At 48.6% G+C, this 15,371-nt stretch overlaps 1 protein-coding gene across 2 annotated transcripts in view; it reads left to right on the top strand.

The window, feature by feature from the left end:
• The window catches only part of Slc7a1 (solute carrier family 7 member 1), a 69,614-nt gene that overhangs the window by 17,587 nt on the left and 36,656 nt on the right, over positions 1–15,371 (top strand). The window contains exon 2 of one of the 2 annotated variants that reach the window (XM_041677953.1): positions 15,247–15,335. The exons of the other annotated variant lie outside the window; for it this stretch is intronic. The gene's annotated coding sequence lies outside the window, so the exon portion shown is untranslated. The remainder of the gene's footprint in view (positions 1–15,246; positions 15,336–15,371) is intronic. 2 annotated transcript variants of the gene reach the window in all.

Below are 15,371 nucleotides of genomic sequence, written 5' to 3'. Positions count from 1 at the left end.
GGGAAAGCGGAAGTGGCCCTGGATATTGGTAGTTCTCTGGTACGCAAAGGACAAGGGATTTTGGAGTTCGTCACAAGTCTTTGGACAATGTTATCATGGGACACGCCTGCTCACAAAGGTTGCTTTGTGAGGCTCTCCCAAAGCAGGACACTTGGCTGGAGTAGACTTCACTTCCCTGCGGTAGTATTTCTAATGTTCTTGGCTCCCCAGACACAGGCTGGGTGGTGGGTGTTGGCAGAGAGGAACAGGGCAAGCTTGGGTCCCAGCTGTTACCTGATGTAGAAATTTCCCCGTGAGGATCCATGCCCTCTCTAGGGTATTTGCTTCTCCCCTGTGCATTCTTCAAGACTGGACAGAGCCGTGCCCTCGGGACATCGCTACGAAGTTAGTGTCGCTGTTCCCCTAGGTGCCCCTAGCAAGGTGCTTTGGTTACTACAATGGAAGCCCTATAGAAATAGTGCCATGACCCTGATGGTGGAAGTAGAGAAGGGTCTGGATTCCAGCCAGGCCACCGGAGGGTGTTGCAGTAAAAAACCAGAGCCAAGTCTGCTGGAGGGAAGGTGACCTGAGCTATCGGACCAGGGACCTTCAGCCCCCCTGGCTAGAACGCACTGTGCACAGTTAGCTGCGTCTTGCCTCTAGAGAGACTTTGATTCGGATTTTACAGTTGACCTCCATTGTCCTCCGGTTGGACACAGTGTCTTATGACCTTTCATACTGATGCTTAAATCTGCGTAATTCAAGGAAAACACAGCAGTGACTTGACGGGCTAACAGGAAGGTGTGAGGTCACCTTTGACTCGGTGCTACCTGGTCAGGAAGGGTGCAGGGGTTCTGGTGTCAGAGAGGGAGGGTTGCAACTTCGGCCACGATGTGAACCGAACGCAGGAATTTGCTTCTTGACCTCATCTAACATCTTTGGGGTCCTGAGGATAGAGGGGGTTTCTTTCAGGCTCTTAGTACAGAGCTGTGTGTATAACAATGATACAGGACATTGCTGGTCTCTTCAGTATTGTTTCTCATGTCCTTCTCAACCCCTCTGTGACAGGGTCTCACTTTGTAGCCCCGGGTAGCCTTGAACTTGGCATTCAGTCTGCCTCTTTCCCAGGTGCACTGTTTCATTTTTTTAAGTATCTTTTTTATTAAAATTCATTTTATGTATGAATGTTTTGTCCACATGTATGTGTGTGCGCCACATGCATGCTTGGTGTCCTCAGAAGTCAGAAGAGAGCCCCAGCTCCTCTGGAACTGGAGTCTCAGATGGTTGTGAACTACCCCATGGACGCCGGGAACTGAACCCGAGTCTTCTGGAGGAGCAGCCGGTGTTTCTGACCGCTGCGCCAGTTCTCCAGCCCCTCTGTTTTTCTTTTCTTTCTTTCTTTTTTTTTTTCATTTTTTTCAAGACAGGATTTCTCTGTGTAATAGCCCTGGCTGTCCTGGAACTCACTCTGTGGACCAGGCTGGCCTCGAACTCACAGAGCTCCACCTGCCTCAGCTTCCCCGAGTGCTGGGATTAAAGGCATGCGCCACCACCAACCTCAATTTCATTTTTAATGGTGCTAGAGATAGTGGTTCAGTTGTTCTGAACAAGTCTGCCAAGTGCTCTCCCTGCCCAGGCTCCTTTGCTCGAGCAGAGGTAGGGCCAGCTATTTAAGCAACAAATGGACCTTCGAGACATCCGCTTCCTTTCTCCTCTGTCTGCAGTTTCAGCTTAGGATCGATTTGCAACCAGTTTTACTAGTGTCAGAGAGAGACAAACGGAAACTCCGTGGCCCTAAGAAGCAGTGACACAGAGCAAATGAGAGCCCCCAATCTCAAAAGCTAGTTAATGCTAGTTGCATTAACTAGTTCCCTGCTGTTAGAAAATGTCTCTTGGGGCTGGAGAGACGGCTCAGAGGTCAAGAGCACTGGCTGCTTCTCTATAGGTCCTGAGTTCAATTCCCAGCAACCACAGATGGCTCACAGCCCTCTGTAATGAGATCTGGTGCCCTCTTATGGTACGTGGGTGTACTTGCAGGCAGAATACTGTATACATAATAAATAAATAAATATTTAACAAAAAAGAAAAGAAAAGAAAAGAAAATGTCTCTTATTTATCCGAGAGGTCTGTGGTCCCTTCCATCTGTAGTAAGTTGTGTCCTACAAATCCAGGCACACTCATGGGAGCATACATAGGCTAAGCTTGAACATCTGGTGAAAATTAATAAAAACTGGCCCCTTTGGCTTTGAAGCATAGATATAAACTCACCTTTTAGCCCAACTCCACCGTCACAGACACCAGCCAGTGGAGGGGACAGACATGGTTGCCCTGCTTCGTGTCAGGACGTGTTTAGTAAGCAGCGTACTTCAGTGCCGAATCTGTGCTCCGTTGTCTCAGGCTCAGTTTGTTCCTAGTGCTGTGAGAGACAGCACAGCTCACAGCAGCAAGCAAACGAAGGCGTCTCTTGTTTTGTTGTTCGAGACTGGGGTCTCTCTATTATGTAGCTCTGGGTCTACCTAGACCAGGCTAGCCTCGAACTCATAGAGATCTTCCTGCCTCTGCCTCCCTGGTGCTGGGAGCCAAGGCTGTCTTTTCTCTTTTTAAACTTAGAGGTGGATATAGTAGAACATGCCTTTAGTCCCAGGATTTGGAAGCAGAGGCAGGTGGATCTCTGTGAGTTCCAGGCCAGCCTGGTCTGCAGAGTGAAGTCCAGGGCTACACCCCGAGACGCTTTCTCAAAAGAAGAGAAAAGCAAAACAACAAATGGACATGGGGCTTAACCACAGACTAAAGCGTTATCTTCATAAAAAAATCCCTTCTCTTCCCTCCTCTCTTTCTGCCTTTCTCTCCTCCCTTTCTCCTTTTTCCTTGTGTCCCAGCCCCTTTCTGCTCATCATTGTCTTGACAAGGCATCTCTGGGAATCCTTCCAGCAAAGATCAAGAGATCTTGGCCGTGGGTTGAATATAAATGTAAGAAAACCGAGGTGTTCTTTGATGTTTACTTGGTTGGCCATGCCCGCTCCCCCCACTTAAGAACAGTTGCAGCCTTTAGATGAAGGGGAAGAGGAACTGTGCCCAGCTCTGCTGCGGGAGGTGGCGGCCAGCTTCTTTCTGTCTTCCTTTGTCTAGGAGGAGGCGCTTACACGGGCTCTGTCAGGTGGGTGGGCAGTTCTATTGATTCTGTCTGGGCTTCACACAGGCGTTGGTGGTCTGGATGGCACACTTAGCAGACTGGGTGACTAGTGAAGAATGCTAATTCTTACAGGAGTCCTGGGGCTTGGTAAGGTTTACTCTCACTTAATCGGCGCCTTTAGTTATAGCAGGTGTCAGATTGCGAGGCCCGTCTTTAAGGAGTACTGCATCTGGTTCTTAGATATTACCGTGGCAGATGGTGGTTAGAATCTGTGATTGTCGCCAGGTGTGGTCCCAGCACTCGGGAGGCAGGGGCAGGTGGATCGCTGTGAGTTTGAGGCCAGCCTGTTCCAAGACAGTCAGGGCTGTTACAAAGAGAAACCTGTCTTGAAACAAAAAACAAACAAGTATCTGTGACTGTCATCTCCACCACCACCAGCTTGACAAGATCTAGAGTCACCTACGAGACACGCCTGGGCATTTCTAGAGAGGTTTAAATGTGGAAGGAAGACTCACACTAGATATGGACTGATCATTCCGTGGTTTGGGGTCCTGACTGGATAATAAGAAAAGGAAGAGGTTAAGAGCACTGGGTTCAATTTCCAGCACCCACACAGCCCCTCACAAGTATCTGTAACTGTTTCTAGGTGATCCAGTGCCCTCTTCTGGCCTCCACTGCACACCACGCATACTACGCACATACATATATGCAGTCAAATCTTACAGAAAATAAAATTTAAGATTCTTTATGGATGGGTTGGAAACTATATAGCTCAATAAAAAAAATCTTTAAAATTTTTTTTAAAGATGGGGAGGGAGCAGGCTGGCATCAGCATTCTCCTCTCTTCACTTCCTGATTGGATTCTGTGGCCCTCTTTCCTCCATTCCTGCCATCATGTCTTCCCCTTCATGATGGACTTTAACCCCCAAATCATGTGCTCTCTATGCTTGTGTGTGTGTGTGGTTTTTTGAGTCAGGGTTTCTCTGTGCGGCCCTGGCTGTCCCGGAACTCTCTCTTAAAGGCGTGTGCCACCACCGCCTGGCAAGGCCTTCATTCTTCAACTGCTCTTGTCAGGTCTTTGTGACAGCAGTGAGAAAAGGTAAGTGATGCAGCATCCCACAGGTGAAGTCCTCCGCTGGCAGGTACCTGTCCCTCACGGCCGTATTTAGTTTTTAGGGGTCTGTGGATACTGTGATATCTCAAACTGTTAGTGTGCGCCCCATTTCCGTAGATGAGCCTGCCTGGCACACTCTTGGCACTGGCTTTCATCCCTTTGAAAACGAAGCTGCTGCTTGGTCGGAGCTCGGCCCAGCTCTGCTCTCTCATCCCCACGCTTTGCCCTCACCCTCCATCGTGGTTCTCAAGTACCTCGTGTGGCTGGTCGTTTCTTTCTTCTACAGTTTCTCTGGGGTAGCTGAAGTAGGCTCCTGCAGGCACCAGATGGGGCCCCTTGTAAAATGAGGAAGTCGTCATCACTGGCTTGGTCTGGGGAAGTGCCTTTGCAGGAGGCAGTTGGCATGCAGGCTTGGAGACTGGGCCTTGCGACGTGGGGTGGGGCCAGAGCTCGCAACAACACACATCAAGTTATAATACTGGACGCCCAGTTAAATTTGCAGTGGGTATGTTTTTGGTATTCCCTCCTTTCTCTGATGCACTTTAGGGCCTTGCCAGCAAAGGTTAAGTTAAGCCTTCTGCCACTCAGTACCTAGGATAACTTTAATAATTTACAAAATGATTTTTTTTTAGCAGTACTTGGAACATAGTGATGATATATTTGGGGCATACTTTCATTAAATAGTTACTTACTGTTCACATGAAATTTATCTCATGTTTGATTTGGCAGCTTTATGCTCGCTGACATCAAGATGGGCTGGGCATGGCCCCAAGCTTACTGAGAAAAATAAGGGCATGGGATTTAAGGAAGATGGAGGGGAAGGACACTAAATCTACCTTTGGACTCTTTAACATGGCTGCAGTCTCCTTCGTTAGTGATGTGCTTCCTTCATTGGCTCCTTAAATGTGGGTCCGTGTCCTTCTCTTGTCAGGGTGCTTGCCTCCGGGAGAGTCCTGCCAGGCAATGCTTGATTCTTGGTAAACCCAAACCCCTAGTTTTCAGCTCAGAACCTCACACCCCAAACTGGGTGCTAGATAATTCCATGTGCCCTCCCTGCCGGACACCCAGTATCGTGATAACGTATTCTGTTTCATTTGACAGTCTCACTCAATAGCCCAGGCTGCCTCAAACTCACTCTCTTCTCTCTCCTGAGTGCTGGGATTATTGGCCTGCCTGCCAGCACGGTTTTGAAGTAAGGATATTTCGACTTGAATTTAGGTCATAATATTTTTTATCAGAAATATGCCATCGTTAGTGAGTTTTTGAGGAAAATATTTTCCCAAGTGAACCTCAGCTGGTCCTCAAATTTTCAGAGCACAGATAAGTCCTTGACAGCCAGCTCACCATAATGAAATGAAATGAAGGCTATTGACAACCAAGCCGATTAAAAGTTTTTTTGTTTGTTTGTTGTTTTTCAAGACTGGGTTTCTCCTGGAGCTCACTCTGTAGAGCAGGCTGCTCTCAAACTCCTAGAGATCTACCTGCCTTTGCCTCAAAAGTATGGGATTAAAGGCGTGTGCCACCACTGCCCAGCTCAATTAAAAGTTTTGAGTCCTTTATTAATGGACAGACCAAGAATGGGTCCACGCCTCTGGCAAGTCTCTTGGTGCTCAAACTCAGGGGTTCCAAACAAAACAAAAATTACATCAGTGCCTGAGCAGGGAGTCGGAATTGGGGTGTTCACATTAATGACGGATTTAGAGTTGCTTGGTGACATCTGCTTTCCTTGCAAGGCTCAGGCATCTTCCAGACACATACTACTTGTGAACCATGGTCAAGGTCATGGGCCATCCTAGACTATTGCCAAGGTGAATGTTATTGTCGGGGGTGAAAGGGTGAGAAATGATCAGGCAGGCACAAAGTAGCCTTGATGCAGGATGCCACTGCCAATATTGTCCTTTGTTTCTCTGTGTTCCTCCTGAGTCCTGTGAAAATACTGACCCAGATGGAGCAGGCCTTTGTCTGTTGTGTCTGTGGCTTTCGCTTGCTGGTCTGGGCATGCTAAGGGCTCATGTTGCTTGTTCTCAGTGGCTTTTATTGTCTTCCAGCGCAGAGTGTCCTGGTGGGAACCCAGATGGCAGAGCCACACATGTCTTACTTCCTTTGCTGGCCTGGAACTTGCAAGGTAGACCAGGCTGGCCTTGAACTCACAGAGATCTGCTTGCCTCTGCCTCCCGAGTGCTGGGACTGAAGGTGTGTGCTAGCACGTGCTGCAAACTTAGTTATTTCTAATTCTAAATTTAGAATTACTATCAGCCATCCGGATTGGAGATTTAAAGGGATTAACCTTTGATTCATCCCTGTTTTCTGTGAGTCACACACAATAATCCATCACAGCTACTCTCTTCCACTCGCGAGGTTCACACCTTGTTAGTCAGGTTTCTCTCTCTGTAGGTGAAGAAAATCTGGGAAGTATGTCTTGGGCAAAGCATCCTGGCTCTTTTTTTTTCTTTTTCTTTTTTTCTTTTTCGCGACAGGGTTTTTCTGTGTGACCTTGGCTGTCCTGAAACTCACTCTGTAGGCCAGGCAGGCCTTGAACTCACAGAGATCTGCCTGTCTCTGCTTCCCAAGTGCTGGGACTAAAGACATGGGCACCACCGCCCGGCCATCCTGGCTCTTCTTGTGGGGATTCCAGGACCTAGCTAAGTGTAATGGGGATGGATCTGGTGCCAGATGGCATAATGTGCCACCAAGAGCCACCCAGCCTACCGGCAACTGCCATGCCTGGTCCATCCATATTGTGCCTGGGTCCTAACATGTCACAGCCTCGGGGCTGAGCACTGGGTGCCTTCCTGGCTGTTGGCTACCTGGCGTCTTTCCCTGTGACATTTCACTTTGACTTTTCCTTTGAAGAGGTTTCTGAAGGGAGATTGTTCCTCGTAAAGGCCAACAAAAAAGAGTGGATGATATGCTGACAGAAATGTAAGCTCAAAGGCAGGAAGTGAGATGGCTTAATACAATTAGATTGGAGAGGATTGGGTTAAAAAAATGGGTCCTTGAAATTATTCTTTAATTCTTTTTCTTTAGCTTCTTAAAGCAGGATGTGGATGTATACACACTTTGGCAAAACAAATAATGGTGCTTTTAAGCATCCAGACCTCCTGGACAGAGGAAGGTGGCTTCCTGGTTGGGCTTTTTTCTCTTTTTCCCCAAGTTTAGACAGGAAGAATGGCTTCGTGGTGGAGCAGTCAGAGCCCAGGCATTCTGTGGTTTTGTCTGCCTGTGAGGTGTGTGTGAGTGTGGGGGCCAGAGGTAAGTGGTGGCTGTCTTCCTCAACTGCTCCCTACTCTTACTTTAGACAGGCTCTCACTATGTAGCTCTGTCGGCCTGAAACTCTCATGTAGACCAGGCTAGCCTCAGACTCCGAGGTCTACCTGCCTCTGGCTTCCCAGGCTGGGGCTAAAGGTGTGCACCACCGTGACCAGCTCTACCAAGGTGTTGAGTGAGACAAGGAATCTTCACTGAACTTGGGGCTCACTAGCGACTGCTTGATCAGTGAGTTCTAGGGACCCTCCCGTCCCTGTCTCCGTCTCCAGCATGAGCTACAGGGACCCTCCTGTCCCTGCCTCTGTCTCTGGCATGAGCTACAGGGACCCTCCTGTCTTTGACCCCATCTCCAGCATTAGCTTTTTATGAGCTGAAGATTGAATTCAGTTCCACATACTTGTGTGACAAGCTGAAATTCACAATGGCCTCACAGATAAAGCTTTTGTTTTACTCTATAGAGACTGGACACCCCAAAGTTTAAATATATGAAAATGAAAATTTGAACTGAACTAGGCTGGCCTTATTCATAGAGGTCCTTCTGTCTCTGTCTACTGAGGGCTGGGGTTAAAGCCATGTGCCACCATGCTTGGTGAAACTTTATTAAAATAAAATAAATTATACATATGGGTTTTTGCCTGCGTGTATGCCTGTGCATCATGTGTGCAGTGCCCCCAGAGGCCAGAAGAGGGCGTTAGAGTCCCTGGAACTGGAGTTACAGGGTGGCTGTGAGCCACCATGTGTGTGCTGGGGACTGAACTCAGGTCCTCTGCAAAAGCAGTCAGTTCTCTTAACCACTTGAGCTATTTCTCCAGTTCCAGAACTTTCTTTTTTAAAACTGTGTATTTGTTGTCCCTAGATCTGAGAATGCTTAAATGATAACAAAGGCCAGATTCCTTTAAAGGGCACACTGGCGACTGTGTCCATGGCACATGGGCTGTTTGGGGATGGATTAGCTTGTTTTCTCATCCTTCCAGGCACCATATTTATTTCTTCTGCAGCTTCTTGGGGCCCCTTCTCTCACTCAGGCAGTGCGGAATGTCCGGCCTCCTGTCCCATCTAGAGAGGAGGAGGGTCTCCTGTGTTGCAGGAGCGCTGAGGCGCGTGACTCTGCACTGTAGGTTCACCCCACGTCCTTTCTGTGTGCCTAGGATTTGAAGCAGCCAGCTAGCAATTTAGCCCCAGGAGAACAAATTACTCACGGGCCTATAAAAGCACAGCACTCCCGAGGCCAAGGTTTTCGGCACTTGCCCAATCCCCCACGGTAATTGCAGGACTAGCACAGACAGCCTTCTCAGGGACTTTTTTAACCTGTGGACTCTGGGCTCCATCCCAGACCTATTTATCTTTAGGGGTGGTTCCAGACACATCTGCGGGAAGGAAGAGGTGGCTGCCACCACCTGCACAGAGTCGTTCCCATCAAAACCAGACGTCCCACAGCATCACAGGAAGTCGCCTGGCAGGCGGGTCGCCTGGCGGGTATGCCTTGGCAGCCACGAGGCCATGCCAGTGCGCCGATTGTGAGCCTCCTGCTCACGCTGCTGGGGATGTCTTCCAGCTCGCCTCTGCCTTCCTGAACCGAGCACGCCTTCAAAGCGTTGCTCTTAAACTTTAAAAATAAAAATCTTCTTTTCGATCGGTTTTTAAAGTCATCTCATTTTCTCAGGCCCCGGACCACACACACACACACACACACACACACACACACCCTAAGTAGAAGGGTTCCCACGCTGCCCTCACTTTGGAGCTGAAAGCCTAGAAACCGTGTATGTGGCCTTAGTTAGCAAAATGGTGTAGCCTTCCTTCGTTTTATTCTGTGACCTGGCACTGCTCTATGCAAGCTTCTAGCCGAGATTGGGTTTTCTGTTCCTGCTGGAACGGAACAGCTCTGCACAGGCTGGGTGTGTTCATTAAGCCGGAGTGCGTTTCGTGTTCCTGACGCTCTCAGAGCAGAATGGCCATTCCATGTAATAAAGGACCCCCTGAGGATGGTGGGGAGCATTTGCCGGCTGCAGCTGGGGTCCACCTTTTGGTCTGGAAGGGTGGTGGTAAGAGTTTAGACTGAAAAATGTGGAGGGTAGGCTGCTGGCAAGAGCATCATCCTGTTCCCTGGTGGTGATGGATCACTCTTAGCCATTCTGTCAGATTTTTTTCTCCCATCAGCATCTTAAAATGTCATTTACTTGCTATGATGTTCATTGGTTTGAGCGAAACTTGGTGCTTTTTAGTGACTACAAAGTCTTATCCAGCCATCACTGTGATTCTAGGATTACCACTACTCACGCCTATGTAACCTGCTCATTGGCTCCTCCTTCCCTTCTCCTCCACTCCCCCAGTTCCAGATGAACACTAAGTTCTTTCTGTCAGGATCCCAGACATTTTGTACAAATGATTGGCTTCTTCCACTTGGCATGGTATTGTCCAGGCCTATCCATGTTGTTGCCTGGGTCGGTACTTCATAACTTTCTGTGGATGGATGATAGCCCACAACACGGAACATTTGGGTTGTTTCCACTTGGGGGCTATAATAAATTTGGGGGTGTCTAGTTGTGAGTGGAGTTGCTGAACTTCTGTTTAGCTGTTTCAATCCTTTAGGTATGTGTTGGGGTCCCTTCGAGCCTCACGGCCTACAGGGAAATGATCCACGGGAGGTGAAGAATGGGCCAGCATCACTTTAGCAGGCATTGGGTCAAAAACTTCCGGAGTCTGGCCTCCCGCGTTTATTTTTCTTACACGTTTAAACATAGTAAAACTCCGGGAGAAAGTCTACGCGGGGCAATTATCACAGCAAAGCTGCAGGGGCAGCTGCATTGAAACTCTCTCGCAAAGGAGCAAAGCACCTGTGTGACCTTTACAATAACAAAGAATTTTATTGGCTGATAGCACTCAGGGTAAGGGCCTACGGAGGAAGGGTTTAGAAGAAAGGTAAGGATGGGTTCTGTTGATGGAGATTGAAAAGTACTTGTGACCTCTCTCATAAGGATGGGTTCTAGGCACTGAATAATAATGACTATCATTATCTATTATTGTTTATTAGTATTGGTCTAGTGCTGAACTGCAACCTGGGGCTTTAAACCTGTTTACCAACTGAGGCAAGATGTACCAAGGAGTGGCACAGTGCCCAGCAAGGAATAAGGAGAATGGTATGGCCAGGTGCACTGAGAGGCACAAGAAGGGGCGTGGCAAGGCCTGGGAGGATGCTCTGGGCAAGGTGCTAGGTGCTTCAAGGGCTGGTTTTGGGGAGGGAGATAGCAATTGGTCTGTCTACATCCTGGGGGAAGGCCCACTGAGCGTGTCCCTAGGCCACTGTCCTTCCAAGGCACCACTCCAGGGCACTGTGAGGGAGCCCTGTTTCCAGCTAGTTAGTTTTCTATGATCTACTTTGGGGCCCTGGCAGTTGGCATAAGATCTTGGGGACAAAGGGCTGTAGAAAGTGATTACTGAGGAGCTGCGGGAGAACATGCAGGTGTGGAGGTCAAAGTCTGCCTTGATTTTTAGGGGAAGCTTGAAGACATCCTTATGAATAGCACAGAACCTTCAGCGCAGGGCTCTGCCCTTAGCTCTCTCCTGCCGGAGACACGTGCCCTCCCTAGTCAGGCCTTCTGAGCTGCTTCTGCCTGCTTCCATCTAGGGAGATCCTCCCTGACCTCTCTGGGTTGGCTCTTTGGGTCTGCTGTATCCCCCGCTCCAATATCTTTTTCTTTGCCGATTTGGGCTTTTTTGAGACAGGGTCTTGCACTGTATCCCAGACTGTCCTCAAACTTTCCATCCTCCTGTCTCAGACTCCTGGGTGCTGGGATTATAGCTGTGAGCTACCTTCATTTCTGCACTCACTTTGTTGGTGATCTGTAGTGTGTGTTTTGCATTTGTGTGCCCTGCAGTGTGTGTTTTGTGTTTCTGTATACAAGATGCATCAGGTTAAGAGCACTGGCGACTCTTTCAGAGGACCTTGGTTCTCAGCACCCAATGGCAGCTCACAGACATAACTCCAGGTCCATGGGATTTGGCGCCCTCTCCTGGCTTCTGTGGGCACTGCACACACATGGTGCACATACATGCACACAGGCAAACACCCATATACAGAGAACTTAAAACAAACAAGCAAAACAAAACAAAGAAAAACCCCCAACAGCAGCAACCAAAGAGTAGCTCTCCTCATTTTACCCTCACTTTCTCATGGTTAGGGCTGTATTTTGTAGACTGGCAGACAGGCGCGTTGCATGTCCAAATTCAGGATGGGTGCCATTGTCCCCTTGGGCACCTCGTTAATGAGATAATTCTTTATTTTAAAAGACAAACTGTAATTAAGAGCTAATTATTCACCCATCAAACAATTCTTTACTCAAATCCCTTTGAATAGCCTCCTCCCCTGGCAACATTTATCAGGGCAACTCATCAGCTGCGGGGCAGAGATCTCCTTGCATGCTGAGTGTGAGCACCCAGGGCTGAAGGGCAGAATGAGATGCAGAGAAAGTGTTTGTGGACCCATGACATTTATTCTAAGAAATCCTCCAAGAATGCATTTATTAAATTAAAACAAATACTTAACAGATTTATATGCCATCTCTGTCTATCATCAATCCATCAACCAATCTAAACTGTTATAGAGTCGCACTGTGTAGCTCAGGCTGGCTTCTGCCTATGTCTATTAATCAATCAGTCAGGATTGTGACAGGATCTCACTGTGTAGTGCAGGCTGGCCTTGCTGACATGGGAACCATAGGTGCCCAGCTAGGAACACTACTTGGGAACCACCTGTATGGCTTGCAGGGCAGAGTGGGCACCAGTGATCCTGTCTCTCCAGACCTTGCCCACTGTCTGTCTTTGGCCGGGGCTGTAGACTCATTCCTGGGCTGGCACCTCTATCCACGCTCCTTCTTGTTTCATGTGCTTGCTTCCTGTCTCGTGGTTTGGGGCCATCCAAGTTCCTCAAGGGATGTTGCAATGAGGTTTGGGGTTCTTGGGAATACGTGCTCATTTGCAGATCTTGCTGTGGCTCTTGGGCCGGGGATTTAAGAGTTAGAGTGATCGCCAACCCACTTGATTAGACGTGGAGCACTTTACAGTCCCCAGGTTCAGGCCGGGAGGCGTGGCCTCCCCACCTCCCATTGAGGATAACTCTTAGCTGGAACTGTGCTGTGCATTGTAGGTTACTTTGTAGCATCCTTGGCCTTGATCTGCTGGTTACCTGTTAGCCCTCCATGTGCCAAATGAAGATGTCTCTAGATATCGACAGATGTAGACAGATGTACTGTGGGGGCAATACTCACTTTCCCCACTCCCACTTCTTCCATTTTCAGCCATTGTTTGATTTTTGCTCAGGGGTAAGACTCTCTGTCCTTCACTGGCCTTTTCCAGTGTTCAGCAAAGAAGAGCAATGAAGCCCCTGTCTCAAGGATTTTATCTTGAAGGATGAATCGTCAAATTTGGAGCCAAATGATCTTGGTCCAGAGTGGATTGGGGTAATTTATTGAAGGCCTGAGGCTAGGATGTATATCTTAGCCATTCTCTGTAGACCACGCTTCCTTTTGACTGTCAGTTTTACTGGCTGGTTTCCCTGGCTTCCTCAGCTAGCTCTCTTCCACAGTGCAGGCACCACCCCGCAGAGAGGTAGCCTACTGAGGCTGAAACACGTGAGGAGCCAAACCCTCCTCCATTCACGGCTACACAACAAAAGAAAGAAGGGCCTGTGTCGCACTGTCCCCTTGAAGGAATGCCCTCTGTGGCCTGCCTTCCTCCCACTCGTCCCCACCTCTTAACGGTTCCACCACCTCCCAATAGCCTGTAGACTGAGGAGCAAGCCTTTGCCGTACGGGCCTCTGGGGAACAGTGAAGAGGGAAACGATGACATGATGTTTCCAGACTGAAGGACGGAGGGGATTTCCCTGGATACTGAGACCCAGCAATGGGCACCTCTGGGCAGGAAGACTGTGCGAGTCAGTGGTCAGAGCCGACCAGAGAGAGACATGGCAGGTTGTGTTCACTTAGGAACTTAGAGCAGCTGAGCTGGCTGCACAAGATGGATCTAGTGACAGTCAGCATGGAGGGGGAAGGGAGACTCATGAGCCCTCACCCCTAGCTAAGGAGCTATGGATGTCTTCTGGGGGAGGGACTGCCAGTTTTCATTAAAGGTGTGGCTCCTCCTAGGTCAGCCACACTCTAGTGCGGGAGTTCTTGATTCCTAATGCTGTGGCCTTTTAATACAGTTCCTCATGTCGTGGTGACCCCTAATCATAAAATTATTTTTGTTGCTACTTCATAACTAGTTTTGCTACTGTTGTAAGTCATAATGTAAATATCTGTGTTTTCCGATATACTTAGGGGGCCCCCAAAGTGGTCGAGATCTGTAGGTTGAGAAGCACTGCTCAAGTGGATGGTTCCACACGCAGGAACGTATGGGAAGCGCAAAATGGAACTGATGGGTTATTCAAAAAAAATGGCACAGAGGTCAAGGGTCGGGGGTGGCTCTGGAAGGAGTTAAGAAGAGTTGGAGGTAACTATGATCAAAATACATCGCATGAAATTCTCAAGAAATTTAAAAGAAAAAAAATGGACCCTTAGCATGCCTGTCAGCACGGTCTCGAGACGGCCAGTGGTCACTAGCTTCCCAGCGCATGGGCTACAGGTTCCAGATGCATTCACAGAGTCCTGCCGTGCTAGTGGGGAAGATCTGACTCCTGACTTAGAAGTTGGGCGGGGCGATCTGCTCGCTAATACTTGAGTACCTAGTTCCCCTGGGCGGGCCAGTTTCCACTCTGTGCGTGACCACATGTTCACAGCCTCCTCATTCCCGGGAACCAGTGTCCACTCTCTGTGTGTGTGACCACACGTTCACAGCCTCCTCACCCCCGGAGTCCCCGGGGTATGCAGCTTAAATGCTGCCTGCTTTGTCATAACGTAATTGGTGCTGAATTCTTTGGGTATTAGGTGTATGGTATTTTTTTTTTTTTTTTACTGTTCTGCTTCTAACAAAGGAATTTGCAAGTCTGGAAAATCAGACTGAGTTGGTTGGAACATTTCTTGGATTAGGAAAAGCGGTCCTAATGAATTTATTCACGATGCATTCCAGGCCACTAATCCCAGTAGGTTCACCCTGGATTAATGCAGGGCACGCATTTTCTTTCGCTTTAATTTAGCATTAATTGTTTTATATACTATAGCAGAAAAATGTGACCCAAGCAACCCTCTAAACAGCTATTTAAGCCTTCCCTCCTCTACCCTTTCTCCTTTCTTTTTCAGCCCTGGGGATCAACCTAGGGCTATTTTGCATGCTACACAAGCACCGTCTACACTTGCAGGCCATAGTCACCTTCTTTAGATCAGTGCGTTATGTTTCTTTTGAATATGACACCAAAACTCCATGTGGGTTCTGAAATCATATTGTGAGGGCTTTTAAATCCTGAAACACGTGGGTGTTTGCACTTTGGCTCGATCTCTGATTCGCGTATTTACTTTCTTAACTGATACACACAGATTCTTCCTAATGTTGGCATGTTGCAGTATGCCATTTAAAAAACAAATGAGGCTGGAGAGCTGGCTCATCAGTTACAAGCCCTGACTGCTCTTGCAGAGGACACAGGGTGACCCATGGTCATCCATGATGCCTCCCATGCCTAGCCCACTCGGTGTCCATCTCTGGACTCCTTCAGGCGTGGAGCCCTGCTTACCAGAGCAGAGCTTCCCTGGCAGCCCCAACTGGGAGGCTCTGGTGCCCAAACTGAGCTGTGTGACGATACTTTTTTCATCTGTCTTGCAGAAGCTTGGAACTACCACAGGCTCCACTGTGACCTCTCGTCCCCAGGCTCCAGTTATCCGCAGTGAGAAGGTTCACGAGTCCCGCTCCAGGTACCGTCTGCCCCTTGGTACCCCAGAACACGAACA

This window comes from Microtus oregoni, unplaced genomic scaffold (genome assembly GCF_018167655.1).
Source record: "Microtus oregoni isolate MIOR12 unplaced genomic scaffold, Mior012 000029F_ref0000214, whole genome shotgun sequence".
Classification (NCBI taxonomy): domain Eukaryota; kingdom Metazoa; phylum Chordata; class Mammalia; order Rodentia; family Cricetidae; genus Microtus; species Microtus oregoni.
The sequence above is the reverse complement of the archived record's forward strand: the minus strand, read 5'-3'. Positions and strand labels throughout refer to the sequence as shown.